This window comes from Dermacentor andersoni, chromosome 3 (assembly GCF_023375885.2).
Source record: "Dermacentor andersoni chromosome 3, qqDerAnde1_hic_scaffold, whole genome shotgun sequence".
NCBI classification, from domain to species: Eukaryota; Metazoa; Arthropoda; class Arachnida; order Ixodida; family Ixodidae; genus Dermacentor; species Dermacentor andersoni.
In genome coordinates this window covers 35,287,377-35,308,465 of record NC_092816.1, presented here as the reverse complement: position 1 = coordinate 35,308,465, position 21,089 = coordinate 35,287,377, and the positions used below count along the sequence as shown (strand labels likewise).

The 21,089-nt window shown below is 48.0% G+C and overlaps 1 protein-coding gene and 1 pseudogene across 6 annotated transcripts in view; one reads left to right on the top strand and one right to left on the bottom strand.

The window, feature by feature from the left end:
• Camta (Calmodulin-binding transcription activator) overlaps window positions 1-21,089 on the top strand; it is a 564,954-nt gene that overhangs the window by 289,687 nt on the left and 254,178 nt on the right. The gene's annotated exons all lie outside the window — the stretch shown is intronic.
• On the bottom strand, window positions 1,602-1,773 carry LOC126521006 (U2 spliceosomal RNA; annotated as a pseudogene).

The following is a 21,089-nucleotide window of genomic DNA, read 5'->3' as shown; positions in this document are numbered from 1 at the left end:
TGTATTGTCTCTTTACTTGCCTTTCTTTTTTTTTCTTTGCCGCGCTAAAAAATTGACGCTCTCAGCATGGTGCGGCGTCTCCTTGTGTATAGCTGCGTTTGCGAGGTGTGGATGAGAACGTGCGGACTGTGCCCCGGATTCGCGAAGCGATATTACGAATGAATGCATGAAATGCGAGGTAATGCATAGGAAAACTTCTGTCCTTGCTCCCTAAAGCAAGGGCAGTATATAGCATAGAAAGAAAGAGAGAGAGAGAGAAGAAAAAACGTTTGTAGCCGAGGAAAATGAGACTGCATGCGCGAATCCCGCGACACTAACGGTGCATGCTTGTTGGATATAAGGCTTCGGTCCGCCAGGCGCATAATAAAATTTATAGCGTTGGAATGTTCTTCGGCTGGTTGAGGAGAGGAGGGTGGCAGATAGGTTTTAAGCGTCGTTATCTGTTGTTGTGGTAGCCACTTGCATTACGTCTTCCGAAGAACAAGTTTGTTTCAATTAGATTCTTTTTTCCGTCTCCTGCTCTGTTTGCTTGCTTTGACGCGGCGTTGCGTTCAGTTCATACAATTTCTCTCAGTCGGCGTGCTGTTGCTGAGGACGAGGTCGCGGGTTCAGTTCCTAGAGGAGCCGGCCACGTTCCGATGGTGGCGGAATGGCACAACGCTCGTGGCACTGAACATTCCCTACACATCGCCGAACCCGAACTAGTCAAAATCAATTAAGCCGTCAGAAAGAGAGAGATAAAAAAGGGGAAGGAAAGGCAGGGAGGTTAGCCAGTGTAAGTACCAGCTGGCTACCCTATGCTGGGGAAGGGAAAAGAGAATAAACGGAGATAGAAAAAACAGATAGAAAAATAAAGTCGTTCAAATATTCTCATAATAACGCGACGCTACGCGCTACAAATTTCAAAGTCGGTCGCACAATTCACAAGCCCTTAAGAAGTTCAGCAGAGCACTTACGTCCTTGAGCGCCGAAACCCGTCTGGACCATTGTACCAGAACTTATCCCTTTGCCAAGGGGCGATCGTCCAGTTTTTCGAGCGCCTTCGCGTGCACTTTTGTTGCCGCATTGCGTCAGGGTATTCAGGTGTCCTTTTTTTTCTGCGTCAGGATATCGAAATAAAAAAAAATGAATTATTCAGTTAACCAATCAATTGGTCATGCTGATCATATCGGTGGAATAAAAGCTGTTTTTGACGCCACTTGGCACTATAGTGCGCCTTTGGAACCACTGTGTTGTGTCTGGTGCCGAATTCACAAAGCTGCTCTTTCGTAAGTACTCTTTGCCATTGACCTGTCCCCTGTTATAGCTGTATGTCCAGCAGGAGGATTGACTGAAATTTTTTCTTAAGAACAATTCCAGCCTAAGTCCTTTTTGTAAAGATAGGCTCTTGTTTCTGCCTAAGGTGCAGCTAGGAGCTGAATTCGCAAAGCTTCTCGTTAGTAAGAGGTATGTACCATTGTATGGCTGCCTTCGCTTATATTTCTAGCCTCATGCAGGATTGGGTTGGATTTTCTCGTACACGGAATTCTAGCGTAATAACTTGTTACATCGAAGCTGTTTCTGGCTATTGGCTTCCGTGCATTTTTCGTGTGCATGTGCAAAAACAGTGGGCCGATCCCGAAGATAATGCAATAGCGGGCCGAGCCGCGGCGGAGGTGTAGCAGGCTTCAAGCACTCCGTCAACTTGCGAAAATAAGCTTGATATCTTGAATCCTAATAGAACCCGTATCGGATATTAAGCTGATAGTACACTTTGACCCGCGTCGGTCATATCTACCTTTGCACTGCCCTCTCTTTGTCGGCGTTCCAAGCGCTTGCATCTCCTTTCCTTTCCTTCCGCTCATCAGGGGCGGTGGCACCGTCGTGCGTGTCTAATTGTCCGCCAGTGGGCCGTTCTCAATTTTAACGTTCACTTCTATCGTCGTAATGACAACCGATCGCGAATAAGTGTGTGTGCGTGCTTACGTGCCTCGCGTGAAAGCGTGAAAGAAACCCGCACATACACGCAAAGTGCCAAATAATACACATCTTTTTTAAACTCTGACTAAAGTTAGCTGGGACACCCTGTATACAGACAACCACGTAGACTGTGTGGCACTCACACTCATGGCGCGAACTCTAGGACGGTATACTTTCGGACGATCGTTTTTCGGTGATATACGATGACTCTTGCGACATATCGCGTGACTGCGCAGGCAACAGCTGACGCGTCGGCTTCTACGGGCGACATCACTTTGCCGACAAAGCGGGCCCGCGACACTCTCGCAATATCTCGCGAAAGCGATCGCGTCGTCGACGAAAGTGATCGTTCGAGAACGCGGACACCCCCGGTTGTTTAACATCACGCATGCACGGTGGTATGCGCTGCTGGACTTTCTCGCTCACTTTCCAACATCTCGAACCGCTCCGCTCGTAAGAACGACCTTGAGCAAGTCGCCGGCCGTCGTCGAGCTTTGCTGTTCCCGCATTAACGACCCGTGATCCCCCCTCCCTCCCGCCCCTCCCCCCCCATGCTTGCCTTGAAATCTTCTATGTAATAGTATTCTTTTATTCTGGCCTGAGCTCTTTGTTCCCCATCTTCACTCCTCGCAGTTTTTGCAACCCCACTTCCCTCCCGTTTCGTTTTTCAGCCGCGCGGAAAAGACAGGAGTAGGTTTCAGCCTCGGGCCGACCTCGCCGCCATCTGTTGTTATGTTATAGCATTAATTTTTTCGCTTTTTTTTCTTCCTCCGCGATTCTTTCTCTCTCTCACAGCTGCCGTAATAGAAGTGGCCAAAATTGCGGACCTCTATACTCCGGCAGCAATCTCGCCGCTTGAAACGCCGTGTCGCCGTCGCGAGAAATGACTAAAAAAAAAGAAAAATTGCGTTAACAGAAAGTAGAGTAGTCTACTACACGGTGGAGCGCGCATAAAACGCGGTTATAAATTGCGCTTTCTGAACGCGCGCGGGCGCGCGATGCGGGCGCTCTCTTCGTAGCTATAACGTAGAGACCCTTTCCGTCGCAAATCTTGCGTTTTTTTTGTTTTCGCGCCCTGTACGTAGTTGTGCTCGCAAAGTGCGTAACGCGATTTCGCTGCGAATTCGGGGCACTTACGGCTCTCTCTCTCTCTCTCTCTCTCTCTCTCTCTCTCTCTTCGCGCAGTATACGGCTGGCATCGCGAAGACCCTATCTATGCCGGAAGTGAAATAGTGTGAGAGAGAGGGAGACTTTAGAAGTACTTTGTATGGTTGGTGCGCAAGAGATGGCCAGGCGTAGCGAGAGAGAGAGAGAGATAGGTGGGAGAGAGAGGTGAATAAATGGAGCGGGATGACCAAGCATAAAAGAACAAAGACAACCAGCGGCGTTCTGTCAGGCTTGCGGTAACTATACAGAACACGAGCGAACGCGCGCGCGCTCCGTGGAGTGTGTGCGAGCGAGGGAGCGAGCGATATACGCACTTCGCTCGCTCCCGGAGAGCCCTGCGCCCGCGCGTCGCGACGCTAAAAGCTTTTATGCTAATTGGTTGTCGCACCCCCCCCCCCCCCCCATTCTCCCACTCCTCGGCGCCCCCGTACACATTTTCCGAGTGACGCTTCGGTTGCTCGGAGGAACGCCGCTCCCGAGACCCCAAAATTACAACGGTACGTGAAGCACCTTTTCACGCGGAGAATTCGTTCCTTTCTCTTCCATTTCTCTCTCTCTCTCTCTCCTTTCGTTCTCTTCTTTCTTTAGACTTCTTTTTTCCGAGCGTTTGTTGCGATTACGAACTTTTAAACCATTTGAGTCCTTTCCCGCTGACTCTCTCTGTCTCTCCCACGTTTATTGCTTTCGTTGTTCTGTTCTCGTTCCCAGAGCATTTCGCATTCGCAAATAGGAAGCGAAGGAATTACGAGTCGCGCGCTCGCGCGCGAAGTCGTAACTGTGCGAGAAATTAGGGTCAGCGCAATTTCATGGAAAAGGGTAGCGCGCCAGGAAAGGGGGGGGGGAAGAGAGGGGGAGAGACAGCCGATTCGAAACTCTTATTCTACTTTCTCTCTCTGTTCTCTTTTTCGCACCTAATTTGGGGCGATTCCGGCGTGCAATTTCGAAGCACTTAACTGGCCGTGTAAAGTGCGTTCTTTTCTGATTACGCCTTATTCCTCGAAATCGCGCGGAAACGAACAGCACGCGGAACAACAACAACGATGAACAGCCGAGTATTAGATAGCCTTGGTATAGTGTTTGTATTTTTTTTTATCTTGCAGTGACGGCGCAGAACAGTAAGATTACCGTCGCGCTGTGCGTTTTTGTGCTGTTTCATTGTCGTCGCTATTATCTCGCGTTGCATATTTACCATTGAGGCGCGGGTACACTTAAAGAGAACGAAACTTAAGAACTGTCCTTACGCGAGCGCAGTTGTCTTGCCATATCTCGCTGAAAGCCGTCGTCGTGTCTTTGACTCCTTCATTATTGAAATGAGGCGGCGGGCGGTTTCTTCGAGTATGCGGCCTGAAATACTCATTTCGAAGCTCGGCTTGTTCGTCGTCAAAACCATTCTTGAAGTTCAGTTTGAAAATACTGATTCTCTTTTTTCCTTCTAAAGAATGTTCTCTGTGCACCGACGTCATCAGAAAGAACGCGGTCACTAACCTTTCAGCGGCGCTTTTGACGCCGATACGTGGTTCCTTTTCTCCATTACCGGCTCTTAACTCATTATAAAAGGATTTCTCTCTGTGCCGATAACCTCTACCGCAACCACCAAGGTGCTTTGCTTCGTATTTCTTTTTTAATCCGATAAATGGGTTCAGCGCACTACGACGAGCGGAAGACGACGACCGTTATAGCTCGTAAGCTGCGTCAGCGTATTTCATTGTACGGCTATTTCTTGATCTCATTTAGTTAGTATTAATTTTAGATTTTACGCGATGAAAGGATGCTAACTTATTTCGCACTTTTTGAAAGGCACAGTTGGTCCTGCGAGCGTGCATGTTCTTCCTTTCTTTCTTTCTTTCTTTCTTTCTTTCTTTCTTTCTTTCTTTCTTTCTTTCTTTCTTTCTTTCTTTCTTTCTTTCTTGAGTAAGTTAAAGCAAGCTCCCGTGGTCGACGTGGTGACCAAAAAATGAAGGGCACTTAGGTATCCCTACGTGGATGAAAGCGAAATCACTGCAAGTTCTTTCCGATGACGTCTCGTTTTACGAAACGTAATGGTATTGTTTTCACGTTGCCTTGTGTCATTTCTCGCATCACGTGCCTCGGCCTCATTCGCGTACTTGCGTGGACGTTCAAAGGAGCCGGGCGCAGCTGCTGACTGAGAAGTCGAATTTAAGGTTCGTCCATCGGAGCGCGCGACAGAACTCGCCGAAATCACCGCACCGACTGGCAGTGGGCCAGTGCCGTCAGCGCCTTTGCATAGGAGAGGCAATACGGGAACGCTGGCGTGGTGAGCGGCATCGGAGCCAGCTGTGTAAGACGACGACGACGACGACGAACAAGCGAGCAGTGGCACGAGCGCGTCTCTGTGACCGCGTGACTTATTGTACCATCTCCGGCCACGCCGCCGGATTTTCCGCTTCATGAGCCATATAATGCTTTCGCATTAACCCTTTCAGACGCCACTTTATCCCGCTAATTGAAAACTTGCTTTCACCACATCTCTTGCATCTTCAGAATCATAGAAAGTGTACAGCTGCAGAAGAGACTAAGAATCGTCATTTGTTCAGAGAGTTTTGTCAAGTTTACAATATTTCGACGCCATTCGAAAACTCACTGCAGGAACACAAAATATGAAAACATCTACTATTTCGTGTTTTGAAAAGCTTGAAAAGCACTTATCCAGCCACTCAAAGGGTTAATAACGTGGTCGCTGCCGAGGGAATAGTCAGATTTGATCGCGATTTGATGAGTGGGCCTTGTTCTGCGTTTCTACACTGTTGTAGTAATGCTGAGAAGTCATAATACATTCTTATGCTGAGGGGGAGCGTGGTCATCTCTTGTCCCAGTGTTGCTCATTCGACCATTTATTTTCATCAGGTTGCCGCGTTCTTTTGGAGGTACATTCGCTTTGGCGTAACCCGTGACTTGTCATTGGAGTGACAGGCGTCCTGCCCCCTGGTTCACACAATGAATTAATGAGAGATAAGCGAGATTAACTCATAGTGAGCTATGAGAGTCACCGTACAGGAAGGTCATGGAGTAATTGAGATCATCCGTAGTTTATTAATGATCAATGGTTATATGTGTTGCTGCACCTTTGCATTTTCACGTTTAGCCCCTGCGACAATGAGTGAGCCGTACTAGCTTTCGCTGTTGGTCAGAGGATGCTGGTGGGAGTGTTTAATGGTCAGCGGAGACGCTGGCGTGGTCACTGTATATTCGGACACCGCCAGAGCACACGACGTTAGAAAAGAAGGGGGGTAATAACAGCAACACACTACAGCTATTGGCGCTGTTTAGAATACAAATTAGGAGTATATCTATAGCTGCATAAAGTCTTGTAGCTTGACGATATAGAAGTTCTTTCGCAACAAGCTCAAAGCCTTATATTTCAACGCTCGGCTGAACTTTCAACAAAGTACTAGGCCTGTATTCGCGCTACTCCCGAACGACTTGTACTGGTGGAGCCGGTGGGCGCTATACATTTATATGCCACGCTATGTTAACTATGCACAACGCTGTGAAGGTTTACACAATTCAATGCTGATTTGTACAAATTTATACATTCAATGCCATGTAAAGGACGGCAGGTGATTCACGATTCGAGATGGTGAAGAAGAATAAAGTGAAGAGAAAAGGAGGGGGGGGGGGGGGCTAGTGAAGAAAGCGCCCATGCTTTTACTCTCTTCTGTTACTCTCTTCCGCTGTTTCTCCCACGCCCTGAACACGCGCAAGAAAGTAGAGTGGACATCTAACGCCCCCTAAATCCCACGGCGCGAAATCGCCAGGCTCGGGTGCTGTCCTCGAGGGCACCGCTACGACCTGCACTCGCGCCAATCCCGGAGTCTGTGCACGCAATACCGTGCCGAACAGCAGCCATTTTTCTTCTTTAATTACGAGGCGAGCGATCGATGTTTTGTGGTACGGTTGATGCGCATACAACGTGAGGCTTTCGTGTGCGTTTTGACTGTTTACGATTTCTTTCTGCGTGCATTTAGGGCTCTCTTGTACGGTGGTTTCTCCACGTTTCGTACACGCTCGCACGACGATTATCCCACGAAAGTCGCGTATGTTAGTTCTGCCGATAAAATGAGCTCGCGCTTTCTACCCACGCAAAAAGAGTTTGTCCCGTATATGGGCGATGTAAAAGTCCTTTGCCAAAAACCTACGTAACCGTATGTACCCAACACACGTGCAGCATCGAGCAGCTTCCTGATATTCCCGCAAAATGGGCTCCTTACGGAGCGATGCGGCACCAGTTTTTCTGGGATACAGTGCGGCTCATCGTGATCGCTTCACGCTCCCGTGTCGTTCCTACGCGTCAGTGGCGTTGCCAATTTCTTTTTGTTCTTTTGTTTTTGTGTTTCGGACATCAGGAGCGAAAAGGCGAGAAGAGGAATCGCACAACGGTCGAGCGCGGAGAGGCGTCCCCGCTGGGAAACGCCCGTAAATACCTTGTCGTAACGACGTCAGCTATGTCGCTGTTGTGGCGCCCCCGCCTTACATCTCTTGTCGCGTTCGCTTATGTGTCGCGTCGTTCGTTGTCGTGATTGACCCTCGCGCTCTTGCGCCCTTCGCACATTGCCCTATTTATTTTATTACCTATTTATCATCTTTCGGACTCCGCCCCACCCACCCTCTCTCTCTCTCTCTCTTTCTCACGCAGTCTCTCGCCATTACCCAGAAGCTTCGATTATTTTGATTTGTTGCTTTTTCTCGACGTTTTTGTTTCTCGCCTGTGTTTATAGCCTCTCGCTGTGTCGGCACGCCTGACATCAGCGTGCTTTATCGTCGTCGTTGTTGTTGTTGTTGTCTTCACGACCGGCGGACAAGTAGTTCTAGCGTTGTCTTTAGTTGCTTGCACGTTTATGTGCGCTTTGTCCATGCGTCTTTTCTTTCGCTGCTGTTGCTAGCCGCTCGCCATGTTTGGGGTGCGATGGGCCGAAAGAAACGAAGATTTGAAACGATCGCAGACAGAAACGCCGATGGGTACCCCGTACGTATTGTGAGTTCGCTTTTCTTCTTGTACATACAATTGGGTTGGACAGGAGTCGTGGGGCCCACTTGAAGTAAGGCAGTCTTCTTTGTTAGATTCTTGATAATTTTTCTCGTGTGTCATGTTTTTGTTACGCTTCGCGAACAAACGTTTCCACAACAGCGAGGAGATGCGCTAGACGCCGCTCGCGTGCGTCTAGTTGTCTCAATCGATCGCTAGAAATACTTTTACATGTGTAAGCGTTTCTGTGCCTTCCGAACGAGAAATTAAATTTATCGTTTGGGAAGGCATAGAAGTGCACTCATTGTCTTACATCACGCACAAATTTCGTGCATGACGTAAGACAATGAACTGCTCATAACCCCGTAAGCAATGGCTCAAAAACAAAAATACAACGTGACAAGCCCGTTTGCTCGCCGTGATTGCAGTGCTCCCAAACGTTCCGCGTACAAACGAACATAGCTCTTAGCCGGGTGTGCTGCCGCTTAAAATACAACAGGGCAGCGACGCAGGCGTTGGCTGTGCGATTTACGCCGGCAGCCGTTATCGCTTGCGCTTCGATAGCGGTTGACCTGTCGCCTTTTAAGCGGCAGCACGTCCTGCTAGATGCTATGTTCGATTGTACACGGAACGTTTCGGAGTACTGCAATCACGGCGCGCAAGTGAGCCTGTCACGCGGTATTTTTTTTTTCTTCTTTTTCGCGGGAATCTGCAGTGTAAGTGAAAAAAGAACTAATACTTAATAGATTGCAAGTTAGAAATTGTTTATTCGGACGGTTTACAGGCCGCTCTACAACTTTCTAATTGAACTGTTTTGCCTAACTTCGTTGCTTCATAAGTTGGTAAATAATCTTGACTAATATATGCAATTAAGCAGAATACAAAGAATAGTGCCACCTACTCTGTACAATAATCAGCAAAGTCTATTATGTCGTGTCGTCCTAGAACGCACCGGCATATATTTAAACTCTGGCTAAACTTAGCTGTGGCACCCTTTATGTGCAATACCGTTCGTATGTATAGTGTGTTAATCAGACAAGAGTTGATAGATGGGCGCAGCCAAAATGCTTTCCCGTGTGTGTGAAACAGCGTATGATAACGTATCACTCTAGCCGTACAGTGCTCGTGCGAAACAATGAATCGCGCTCTTTTTGTTCTTCTTTCAGTTAGCACAGTAATCTGCAATTTGTGTTTTCACTTTTCCGTTATATAGATGGAATTTATTGACAGGAAAGACAGAGAGGTCGACCTGAGCTAGTGCGCTCTAATCTACTACTCTGCACTGGGGAAAAGGGAAGGGGAGTGAAAGTACTGGGATGGGTGATGATGATAAGAAAAGCAGTGAGTGCTTATGTATATGAGACAGTTGCCTTGCTGGAGTCGCCCGTCGAGCTTGGTGTCCTGCATAAACTTCAACACTTTAGCTGCACCTTGACCATAGACCATTGTCAGTTGCAACTATTTTCACTTATCGCCGACAGAAGACATCGCAGCTGAAGGCGACGAAGGGACTACTTCGGTTTATGAAGGAGACGTGCTTGAACAAGCGGCTGTGACAGTGATGTCACGTACCGCGCAAGAGTGATGGATGGTAACTAACGATGTGTGTCTCTCTCCTCCCCGTCTTTCATCCCCCTCATCCCGCTCCCATGTGTAGGGTAGCAAACTGGTTAAGCTATACTGGTTAACCTCCCTGCCTTTCCTCTCCACTTTTTCCTTCCTTAGCTGCACGCATTGAAGTTGCAGTGTCAGGCCATGGGCCTAGGATAGCTTCCTCCGACAGTGGTTGCCTGCCAACGCTGGCTAGGGAACTTTATAATGTCCTTCGCTCCAGCATATAATGCTGGGCAATCGCGCAGTATGTGTTCCAGCGTTTGAGGCGTCTGGCAGTGTTCACAATCAGGGCTGTTCGACTGGCCAATGAAGTGCGTGTAGCGACGGCTGAAAGCAACGCCCAGCCGAATCCTGTGTAACAATGGCCTTTTGCTCCGCGTAATCCTCGAGGGCAAACAGAATTTACAGTCTGGGTCGATCATATGTAGGTGTCTGTGGATCTTGTCATCGTGGGCTCTGTATACCTTTGTAAGGTCCTGCATGAGTGCCTTGATCATAGAGTTGGTGTCAGGTCACGAGTAGGCAATCCGTACTTCATCAGAGGAAGAGAATACCGATCTTGCCTCACTGCAAGCGAGTTCATTGCCAATCACGCCACAACGACTAGGCACTCATTTAAAAGTGATGACGTGGCCACCTAGCTCGGCACTGTGCTGAAGTTCGGCGATTTCAAGCACGAGCAGGTAATATGGTCCTTTCTTTAAAACGCATTTCAGCGCCTGTAGCGCTGATTTGGTATCGCAGAACACCGTTTATTTACGAAGTGTCTGCGTACTCATAGAACGGACAGCCTCCCGTATTTCCGCAAGTTTAGCAGCCGTAGAATGTCGATTTGTGGTCTAATTGAAATTGCCGAGTAATTCCAAGTTGTGGGATAACAAATGCTGCCATTGTGGCAGATGGTGTGACCGAATTATCGGTATATACTTGTACAGTCCCACTATATAATGTAAATATATGGGACAGGGTGAGCTGTTTTAAACCAATGGAAGAAACGTGGGATTTATTCATATAATTCCGGGTATTTGAAGCCTCACTATTGGTCTCAGTAATGTCCATGGAGGTGTCTCGATCATGTTGGTGGCCTGGAACCTTGCAGGTATAATGCTTGCGTGACGTGCAATTGCTTTAGAAAAATCACAGTCAAGGTTGGTAGTGTCTGGTCAGCAGGCGAATATAGGTTCGCATAGGTTCACAAGACCTGTATATGTCGATTGGACAAGCCCGTGCTTCCGCTTTTGTGCCCTTAGTTGTAGCGCAGTGTGGCAAGCCAAGGCATATCCGCAGTTCTTGTGCCTGAAGGCTTTCCAGCGTGCGCATACAAGATGATCCCATGTTAGATAGCACAGGCATTGTGTAGCCTATGGAGTCCACAAAACATGCTTGGGACACTTGGAGCATTCACACTATTAAGTTTGCAATGTCGCGTTCTCACTATATCGTACTGTTTTCACCTTGCATTTGATGTATGTTCAGCTTGTCCGCTAAATATTCACTGAAATGTTCCATTTACTCCCAGAAGGTTCCCCCTAACTGGTTTTCCCCCGTTCAGTATAAATTTTGATCAACGTGTTAAGGGAATAAAAGAAGTAAGTAATATATTTACAGTATATCTACAATAACTGTGGCAGCTGACAAGATGGTAGACAGCGGGCAAAGTTAGGAGCCTCGTCTTCTTTGGACTAATCTTAAAACGTCTTTTTCGTCAGCCTGTCACATGACCCCCGGCGGCTGAAGCACCGACCCGGTGCTAATTACGAGGCGGTCGCATCATACGACTTAACTCGCGCGACGTGAACCACGTCAGAGTGATGCTGAGCCACGGTTGGGTCGAGAGGGGCGATTTCGCACGTGACGTCAGTTACTTGACGCAAGACACGGTAAGGGCCAGAGTAGCGTGAAAGTAACCTTTCCGAGAGGTCAACGCGTCGCGTCGGTTACCAAAGGAGAACCAGGGCGCCTGGTGTGTAATGGACGTCACGATGGCGGGCGTTAAGCGCCGTTGATTTTCCTGCGACTCCACAAGTCGACGTAGGACAATATGGCGCGCTTCTTGTGCTTTGAGTATGACTTCATGGGCGTACTCGGATGTGAAACTCAGTCTAGCAGGCAGAACGGTGTCGAAAGGTAGCGTAGGGTCGCGTTCAAGCCAGAGGAACAATTGAGAGAAGCCTGCTATATCGTTGCGAGCAGAATTATAGGCGAAAGTAACGAACGCAATGCAACGTCCCAGTAGCGATGGTCAGCGAAGACATACATGGATAGCATGGCAGTAAGGATATGAATATGAATGCAACAATAAAACCCGGCCCTCAGTCCCCAGCAGCCGCGAAGCAACTGACCACGGCGGTGGTCAGATCTGTGACGCAGCAGAGGATGCTAAGAATCCCTGGCTCCGGACAGGCCGCTATTGGAATCTGAACCTGGCAACGTTTAACGTTAGAACGTTATCTAGTGAGGCGAGTCTAGCAGTGCTATTGGAGGAATTAGAGGGTAGTAAATGGGATATAGTAGGGCTCAGTGAGGTTAGGAGGACAAAAGAAGCATATACAGTGCTAAAAAGCGGGCACGTACTGTGCTACCGGGGCTTAGCGGAGTGACGAGAACTGGGCATCGGATTCCTGAATAATAAGGATATAGCTGGTAACATACAGGAATTCTATAGCATTAACGAGAGGGTGGGAGGTCTTGCTGTGAAACTCAATAAGAGGTACAAATGGAAGGTAATACAGGTATACGCCCCTACATCCAGTCATGGTGACCAGGAAGTCGAAAGCTTTTATGAAGACGTGGAATCGGCGATGGGTAAAGTCAAAACAACATACACTGTAATGATGGGCGACTTCAATGCCAAGGTAGGCAAGAAGCAGGTTGGAGGGAAGTCAGTGGGGGAATATGGCATAGGCTCTAGGAATAGCAGGGGAGAGTTATTAGTAGAATTTGCAGAACAGAATAATATGTGGATAATGAATACCTTCTTCCGCAAGTGGGTTAGCCGAAAGTGGACGTGGAGGAGCCCAAATGGCGAGACCAGAAATTAAATAGACTTCATACTCTGCGCTAACCCTGACCTCATACAAGATGTGGACGTGCTCAGCAAGGTGCGTTGCAGTGACCATAGGATGGTAAGAACTCGAATTAGCCTGTACTTGAGGAAGGAACGGAAGAAACTGGTACATAAAAAGCCAATCAATGAGTTAGCGGTAAGAGGGAAAATAGAGGAATTCCGGATCAAGCTACAGAACAGGTATTCGGCTTTAACTCAGGAAGAGGACCTTAGTGTTGAAACAATGAACGACAATCGTATGGGCATCAATAAGGAGTGTGCAATAGAAGTCGGTGGTAACTCCGTTAGACAGGATACCAGTAAGCTATCGCAGGAGACAAAATATCTCATCAAGAAACGCCAATGTATGAAAGCTTCTAACCCTACAGCTAGAATAGAACTGGCAGAACTTTCCAAGTTAATCAACAAGCGTAAGACAGCTGACACAAGGAACTATAATATGGATAAAATTGAACATGCTCTCAGGAACGGAGGAAGCCTAAAAGCAGAGAAGAAGAAACTAGGAATAGGCAAGAATCAGATGTATGCGTTAAGAGACAAAGCCGGCAATATCATTACTAATATGGATGAGATAGTTCAAGTGGCTGAGGAGTTCTATAGAGATTTATACAGTACGAGTGGAACCCACGATGATAATGGAAGACAGAATAGTCTAGAGCAATTCGAAATCCCAAAGGTAACGCCGGAAGAAGTAAAGAAAGCCTTGGGAGATATGCAAAGGGGGAAGGCAGCTGGGGAGGATCAGGTAACAGCAGATTTGTTGAAGGATGGTGGGAAGATTGTTCTAGAAAGACTGGCCACCCTATATACACAACGCCTCATGACCTCGAGCGTACCGGTATCTTGGTAGAACGCTAACATAATCCTAATTCATAAGAAAGGGGACGCCAAAGACTTGAAAAATTATAGACCGATCAGCTTACTGTCCGTTGCCTACAAAGTATTTACTAAGGTAATTGCAAATAGAATCAGGAACACCTTAGACTTCTGTCAACCAAAGGACCAGGCAGGATTCCGCAAAGGCTACTCAACAATAGACCATATTCACACTATCAATCAGGTGATAGAGAAATGTGCGGAATATAACCAACCCTTATATATAGCTTTCATTGATTACGGAAAAGCGTTTGATTCAGTCGAAACCTCAGCAGTCATGGATGCATTACGGAATCAGGGTGTAGATGAGCCATATGTAAAAATACTGAAAGATATCTATAGCGGCTCCACAGCCACCGTAGTCCTCCATAAAGAAAGCAACAAAATGCCAATAAAGAAATAATAATAATATTTGGGGTTTTACGTGCCAAAACCACTTTCTGATTATGAGGCACGCCGTAGTGGAGGACTCCGGAAATTTTGACCACCTGGGGTTCTTTAACGTGCACCTAAATCTAAGCACACGGGTGTTTTCGCATTTCGCCCCCATCGAAATGCGGCCGCCGTGGCCGGGATTCGATCCCGCGACCTCGTGCTCAGCAGCCCAACACCATAGCCACTGAGCAACCACGGCGGGTCAATAAAGAAAGGCGTCAGACAGGGAGATACGATCTCTCCAATGCTATTCACAGCGTGTTTACAGGAGGTATTCAGAGAGTTGGAGTGGGAAGAATTGGGGATAAAAGTTGATGGAGAATACCTTAGCAACTTGCGATTCGCTGATGATATTGCCTTGCTTAGTAACTCAGGAGACCAATTGCAATGCATGCTCACTGACCTGGAGAGGCAAAGCAGAAGGGTGGGTCTGAAAATTAATCTGCAGAAAACTAAAGTAATGTTTAACAGTCTTGGAAGAGAACAGCAGGTTACGATAGGTAGCGAGGCACTGGAAGTAAGGGAATACATCTACTTAGGGCAGGTAGTGACGGCGGATCCGGATCATGAGACTGAAATAACCAGAAGAATGAGAATGGGCTGGGGTGCGTTTGGCAGGCATTCTCAAATCATGAACAGCAGGTTGCCACTATCCCTCAAGAGAAAAGTGTATAACAGCTGTGTCTTACCAGTACTCACGTACGGGGCAGAACCCTGGAGGCTGACGAAAAGGGTTCTACTTAAATTGAGGAAAGAAGAATGACGGGTGTAACGTTAAGGGATAAGAAAAGAGCAGGTTGGGTGAGGAAACAAACGCGAGTTAATGACATCTTAGTTGAAATCAAGAAAAAGAAATGGGCATGGGCCGGACATGTAATGAGGAGGGAAGATAACCGATGGTCATTAAGGGTTACGTACTGGATTCCAAGGGAAGGGAAGCGTAGCAGGGGGCGGCAGAAAGTTAGGTGGGCGGATGAGATTAAGAAGTTTGCAGGGACGACATGGCCACAATTAGTGCATGACCGGGGTTGTTGGAGAAGTATGGGAGAGGCCTTTGCCATGCAGTGGGCGTAACCAGGCTGATGATGATGATGATATTCATTACTTCGAATAAATGTCAAACTTAACTCGATATCTTCACACTGTTGTGTGCGATATCAATAGTTTCGGTGTGCCTAGTGCAGAAGAATATTTTCTGATAATCTAGTCCGATAATCTTCCAGAAGAAAAGAACATGCCGTATAGCTACAGTGCACCGAACGAGGCAGAGAGGAGCCAGTGTTTTGCGGAAGGGGTGGCGAACAAGGAGAACCTGCCAAAGGCGAATAGCTTTCAAGCTTCGTTGCACTTTAGTCGATGTGTGCATTCGCCTTTGCCTCTGATGAGCTTCTGCCATGTTATTTTCTTTCTTTCCTTCTTTCTTTCTTTCTTTCTTTCTTTTTATGTCTTTTGTATATGCATACTATTTCCTTTTATTTGTTCGCCCAGCGTATCTCCTTTCGAAAATCAGTTACTAGCTCCAGGCTATGTCGTCCCGACGTCCTTTCCTGTTTTTTCTTGCTTTTTCAGCTTTCTTCCATCTTTTTTCTGTCTGCTTTTTTTTTTTTTTTTCTCGGCTACGTTTTCCTCTTCTCCGTCATTAGCACGGCCGACAACGATGTAGAAGCGATCGCTGAAGCCGAAAGAGAGAGAGTGGGACAGAGAGAGAAGGAAGGGCAAGGAGAGGAAGACAAAATGAAGTGCTGCGGCGCACATGTGTGCGCTCTCCGACTCTATTGGTTAGCCTCGCTAAATCCGTGCACTGTGTAGACTACCTGGGCTCTTTTTTTTTTCGTCTGTCTGATCGGCGACAGCATTCCACACATTACGCTGGCCGGTCGCTGTAGTAAGCGATACGCCAGTCATACCTACGGCCGCTTATGAACTGTTCCTACGTACGATAGCTGCCAAGGGAATCTTCCCTGAGGCGACAGTAGGTTGTGGTTGTGGCATCGCACACAGTTCGCCGCTGTGCGTTTCACGTCTTTCAGTAATCTCGTTGTGGTCATGGCCGAATCGGCGTCTGCACGTAGAGCCGCTTTATAATCGGTAACCACGCCGAACGCATTTTCGCTAGAATGGCAGGGTGGCTGTAGCTTGCCATGTCAAACGGACACTTCGAGGTCGATATTTTTTAGGATATACTAGTCCATATACCGCGTACATTATGAACGGGCCTCGGGCATTTCCTATTTGGCCGAATGTCCTCTAAAGATGTTTCCTCCAAAATCGTATTTGGCGCTGCTGTTGTCCGAGTTGAACTGTCACTAGCTCGCCGGAGCGCCCACTTAAAGGCACTAAAGCTGGAGAAGGTACGGCTACCGCCTGCTGCAATTGCTTCTCACAGTGTCACAAAGCACGTGCTCAGACGTCCGGAGGCTAACAGCGGAAACGCGTACATATAAACTCTCTGGAAACCACCCTTCAGAAAACAGGTTTTTCAAGTTTTGTTTCAAGGCAACATGTGTTTAATTTACAGAGAAATGGCGGAGGCCGAGGTTGAACCCTGCTATTTGTTGCTTGGGAGCTCTTTACAGCTTAGCTCCTTACACAGACAGGTGGTCATAAAGAATATACATAAAACCAGGCAGAAACGAGGTAACGACTATTTTGTTGTACAACGTAGCTACAAATACCTAAGTTACCGCCCCTCCCCTTTTGTTTTTTGTCGGAAACAGAGTGAGTGTGGAATTATAGAAAATAAACGGAGTTATAACACTAGATGACGTAATTGCGTATGGGCCTGTGGCCTTTCATGTTTCATCGACAACAATCTAAATGTATACACTGTTAACCTTTAGTGTGTTCGTTGTAATGAATGTTAAGCCTTTGTCTGTAGACACTCTGTATTCATTGTCATGTAGGCAAAAAGTAGTCTCGATTCTTGAAGGCGCAGATATAGCGGCCAAGGCGCCCTGAAGGATCCTTCAGAGACGAAAGCCAACACAGAGCGTGATGATCAGTGATGACTGTGAATTGCCGGCCGTGCAAATAGTGGCAGAATTTACCATCTACCCAAACGAGAGCCAGACACTCGCGTTCAGTGATGGAATTACTTGCGCTCAGAAGGGGAAAGAAGACGGTTGGCGTAGGCAATAACCCGTTCTCGCCCTTGTTGTTTCTGGGCCACAATAGCTCCAAGACCATGGCCACTGGCATCGGTACGGTCTTCTGTTGGAGCTGATGCATCAAAGTGAACGAGAATGTCTAGGATAGGATGCATCAAGATTGGCTGGAATTTGCTCTTGCGAAGGAGTTATAGCGTAAGAGCGTTTTGCGAATACGGGCCAAGTATAAGTCCATATAAGTCCGTACAGACTGTCTAGATTCACTATCGATTAAGGCAGACCGCTCTCTTCTCTCCACTGTACTGCACAGTACTAGTGAGAAAGGGCATAAATGAGCAGGCAGCCGCCGAGAGGAAAGAGAGAGAGAGTGAAAATTAGGAGACATGAGGGCGATGGTGTGTGTAGTCGGGCAGGGATGTTCAAAGCGAGCGTCGATGAATCGACCGCTCTCGGCCGGACGTGGCGTTTCTTTAACGGCCCAGCTCTGGCCGCGAGGTCAGCGGGCACATCTCGTCGTTCGGAGCCTATATGGCAGCCACTCCTGATTGTGTTCCTTTCCTTTCTTTCTTTATCGTTCCCTTCCTTCTTTTCGTCTTTTTTCCTTTGCTTTGCGGAGCGAAGTGGAGCCGGCAAGCGAAGTATACGTCGAGTTCACCCCGCTCCGGCGAACGGCCGCCGGATTTCTTTAGAGGGCCCATCGGGCAGCCCCCCTTTTGTTGTATTTTTCAAAAGCCCAAATCTCTGCGAACATCGGCAGGGTGCGCGCGGCTTGCGGAAGTGCTTGGTCAATCTTGATGCGCGTTGAGCGGCCGCAGCGTCTGTTTGTGATTGTCGTGGCTATTTGGAAAATGAGTGAGAGGCCCATAGAGCTCCTTCTTCTTTCTTCTAAAAAAGAAGCGGATAGTAAGCGAGAGAACTGGGGATCTTTTTAGACCGGTGCCATGATGTGCAGAGAATTTTAAAAAGAAGAGGCACTTTTTCGCAGTTCTGCATGTAGTTGGGGGGCCTAAATGCGAACGACAATATATAGGCCGTTATGCCTCAATCTGTCCTTCATTGTGATCCCATGATTGCAATCTTGAAATATATGACTTTGTGTCTGTGTGTGTGTGTGTGTGTGTGTGTGTGTGTGTGTGTGTGTGTGTGTGTGTGTGTGTGTGCGCGCTTATTTCCGCAGAAGATGTTTATATATATATATATATATATATATATATATATATATATATATATATATATATATATATATATATGAACATTTGAGCAGCCAACATTTGAACAGTTTCAGCAGTAAAATTGGAATGCCAATATCTTTATTCGACTCCTCCTCTTACCTATGCAGACTTATCCAGTGGTGTCTAGTAAATCAAGAATTTAGCTTCTCTCTGCTGGATTCGCTTGCCCCTGTAAGATTTGGCAGACGTAGCTGTAGAGATGAACTTGGGACGACAGGACTGGGCGAGCAGGATTTAATTGCAGTCTTTACATTTAAAACAGGACATACATTGGCAGACTAGCGCGACTCCCATATGGAGCCCGCGAAACTAACATACAGCAGACAGTTTACGAGCACACAGCTCACTAGTTCATTTCTAGCATGACAAGGAGCACTCAGCTCCCGACAACGAGCACGACACGAGCACTCCCTAGCAGCCGGCAAACGCTGCTTATAAGCTCTCCGCTTGACGTCATAGTTCGACGTCATCGTTCGGTCGTGGACGGAGCACGAATGGTCGGGAAGGTTCGTCCAAGCATTGTAAACTTGCCGCCGCCCCGCACTATCGTTTACGCCCACACACACGCAAACACACAGGTGCGAACCCATACACTCAAAGGCTCCGGAGTCGACGACCGAGGGCTTCGTAGAACTGTGCTCCGTCTCGGGTGGTGCGGCCAAGTACCGATTTCCTGAGTTGGTCGCGCGCCACGTGGCTGCCGGTCATCCGCAGTTCTCGGTACCGCCCAGCTTTCAGTGCCGACGTCAGAGGGCTTCGTAGAACTGCTTTGTGCCGGGTGGCTCGGCCAAGTACCAATTTCCGGAGTTGATCGCGCGCCACGTGGCTGCCGGCCGTCCGCAGTTCTCGGAAGGGCGCCCCGACTGGTGGGCTTGGAACACGTGCAACGGGCTGAAAGCTGGCACGTTGCCACCCCGTACGGCCATTCTTAACACCCCTTAACAAATCTATAATTGGGCTGCTCCATTAACACAAAACAAGACGAAGTCAGCGCTATCCGGTAAACATCAGACGCCCAGCGCAAGAAACTGATTATTATTATTATGAGAAGCAGCCAGTAACAGACGAAGCTCAAAACTTGAAACGGTTCGGCCGCTGCCAGAGAGTCTGCAAATCTGTACTCCACGTCCGATCTCCGAAGCCTAAGTGTTTCGTTTGTAAACATGGTCAGTTATTTTTATAATAGAGAAGTACTGTGGCTCTCTGAGGCTGCTTACGCGGCACTCGCCGCGCAGAGGCGTATTCGGACAGAAATCCCCAAACATTGCGGAAATCGATTCGCGTTCCTTTATAGATTACGCGCCGCGTCAATTTAGCCGTATCTCTCGCGTGTTCGGCGTCGAACGCGATTCGAACTGCAGATTTGCGCAGGCTTTCGTGGCGACTTCAAATGCATCGCTTCAGGTATGCGACCGCCTTTTCTTTTCTCACAGCCGATTTGAAAACTTCCTTGGATGGCTGCAATAAGCTTATCGCTGGATTCGGAAAGTCTGGATGGAGTGCGTGTGATACGCTGTTTCGGTGTTTGTTATGCATTTCCCAAAAAAAATAAAAATAGAGGCGTTAATAGAAAACGGTTATGCTATAGCGGCTTTCTGTCGTCGAGTCGGCTTGCGCATTCCCCGCATAGGAGGTCTGAACCTAATGTGTATCAAATAATACTTATCGCGAAAGGGTGTGTTCCTTAGCCAGGGGTAAGGTTTATCGGAGCCCGCGTTACGAGACCCTTGGGATCCTATTGAGGACAAAGCATGTGCGAAATACGAGCTGCCATCTCGGGGAGCTATACACGGCAAGGCTGTTCCTTTTGCGCCGGGCAGTCAATCGGCGAAAAAGCAAGCGCCGCTCTTTGGTGCGCGTCTCTTTTGACAGGATGCTCCGCCACCGCCAACTGCCTGGGCCACTTGTGTGCCTGATCTCTCGTTCGGGGACCTTGCGTAGGCACGCGCATACTCACAGCCGCCTGCCGCATCTTTCCCGCCGCCGTTCTGCGCGCATACATTTACGTTTCCCTTTCGTATCTGTCCATCTCATTCCCGCTGCGCTGAAGGTTGGCTCTTTGGTGCAAGCTTTAGTGCCGAAGTCGGCGTCCTCTTTCAATCTATGGACCCTTCGAAGCTAGTTCCTCCACTCCTGCTCGTTTTCGCCAGCACCGTAAAGGGCGTAACAGAAACGCCGAGGCAAACGCAGCATATATCCCGATGTCGCGGCGTCGTCCTGCCTGTTCATCAGTGTAGGATCAGCAAGGTAACGCCGATCACTGTGTCATTCAAGCCTCGCTCACAGCCCGCATCTGAGTTGCGCGAATGCTGTATTGAGTACAATTTCTGCCGAAGCGTTTCGTCGTCGTTTCTCTTTTTATTTTTGTTCAGCCTTTTCTGTCGTGTTTTCGCTGCTGACGCGCATGGCACAAACACACACACACAAAAAAAAATAATGCATGTAGTGATGTGAACTTTTTTCTTTGACGTGCTTACTTAGATGGTTCTCGGCGTTATATTATCCAGTGGTAGACATCCGGCAAGATTGAAGTTTCCGCACAGTACGCGCTTTGTGATTTCATGCCCGGCTATGTAATGCAATTCAGCGATCTCGCGCTTGTCCCCATTTTCCTCCCGAATTCATCTTTGATACGCCTCGTTATTGGG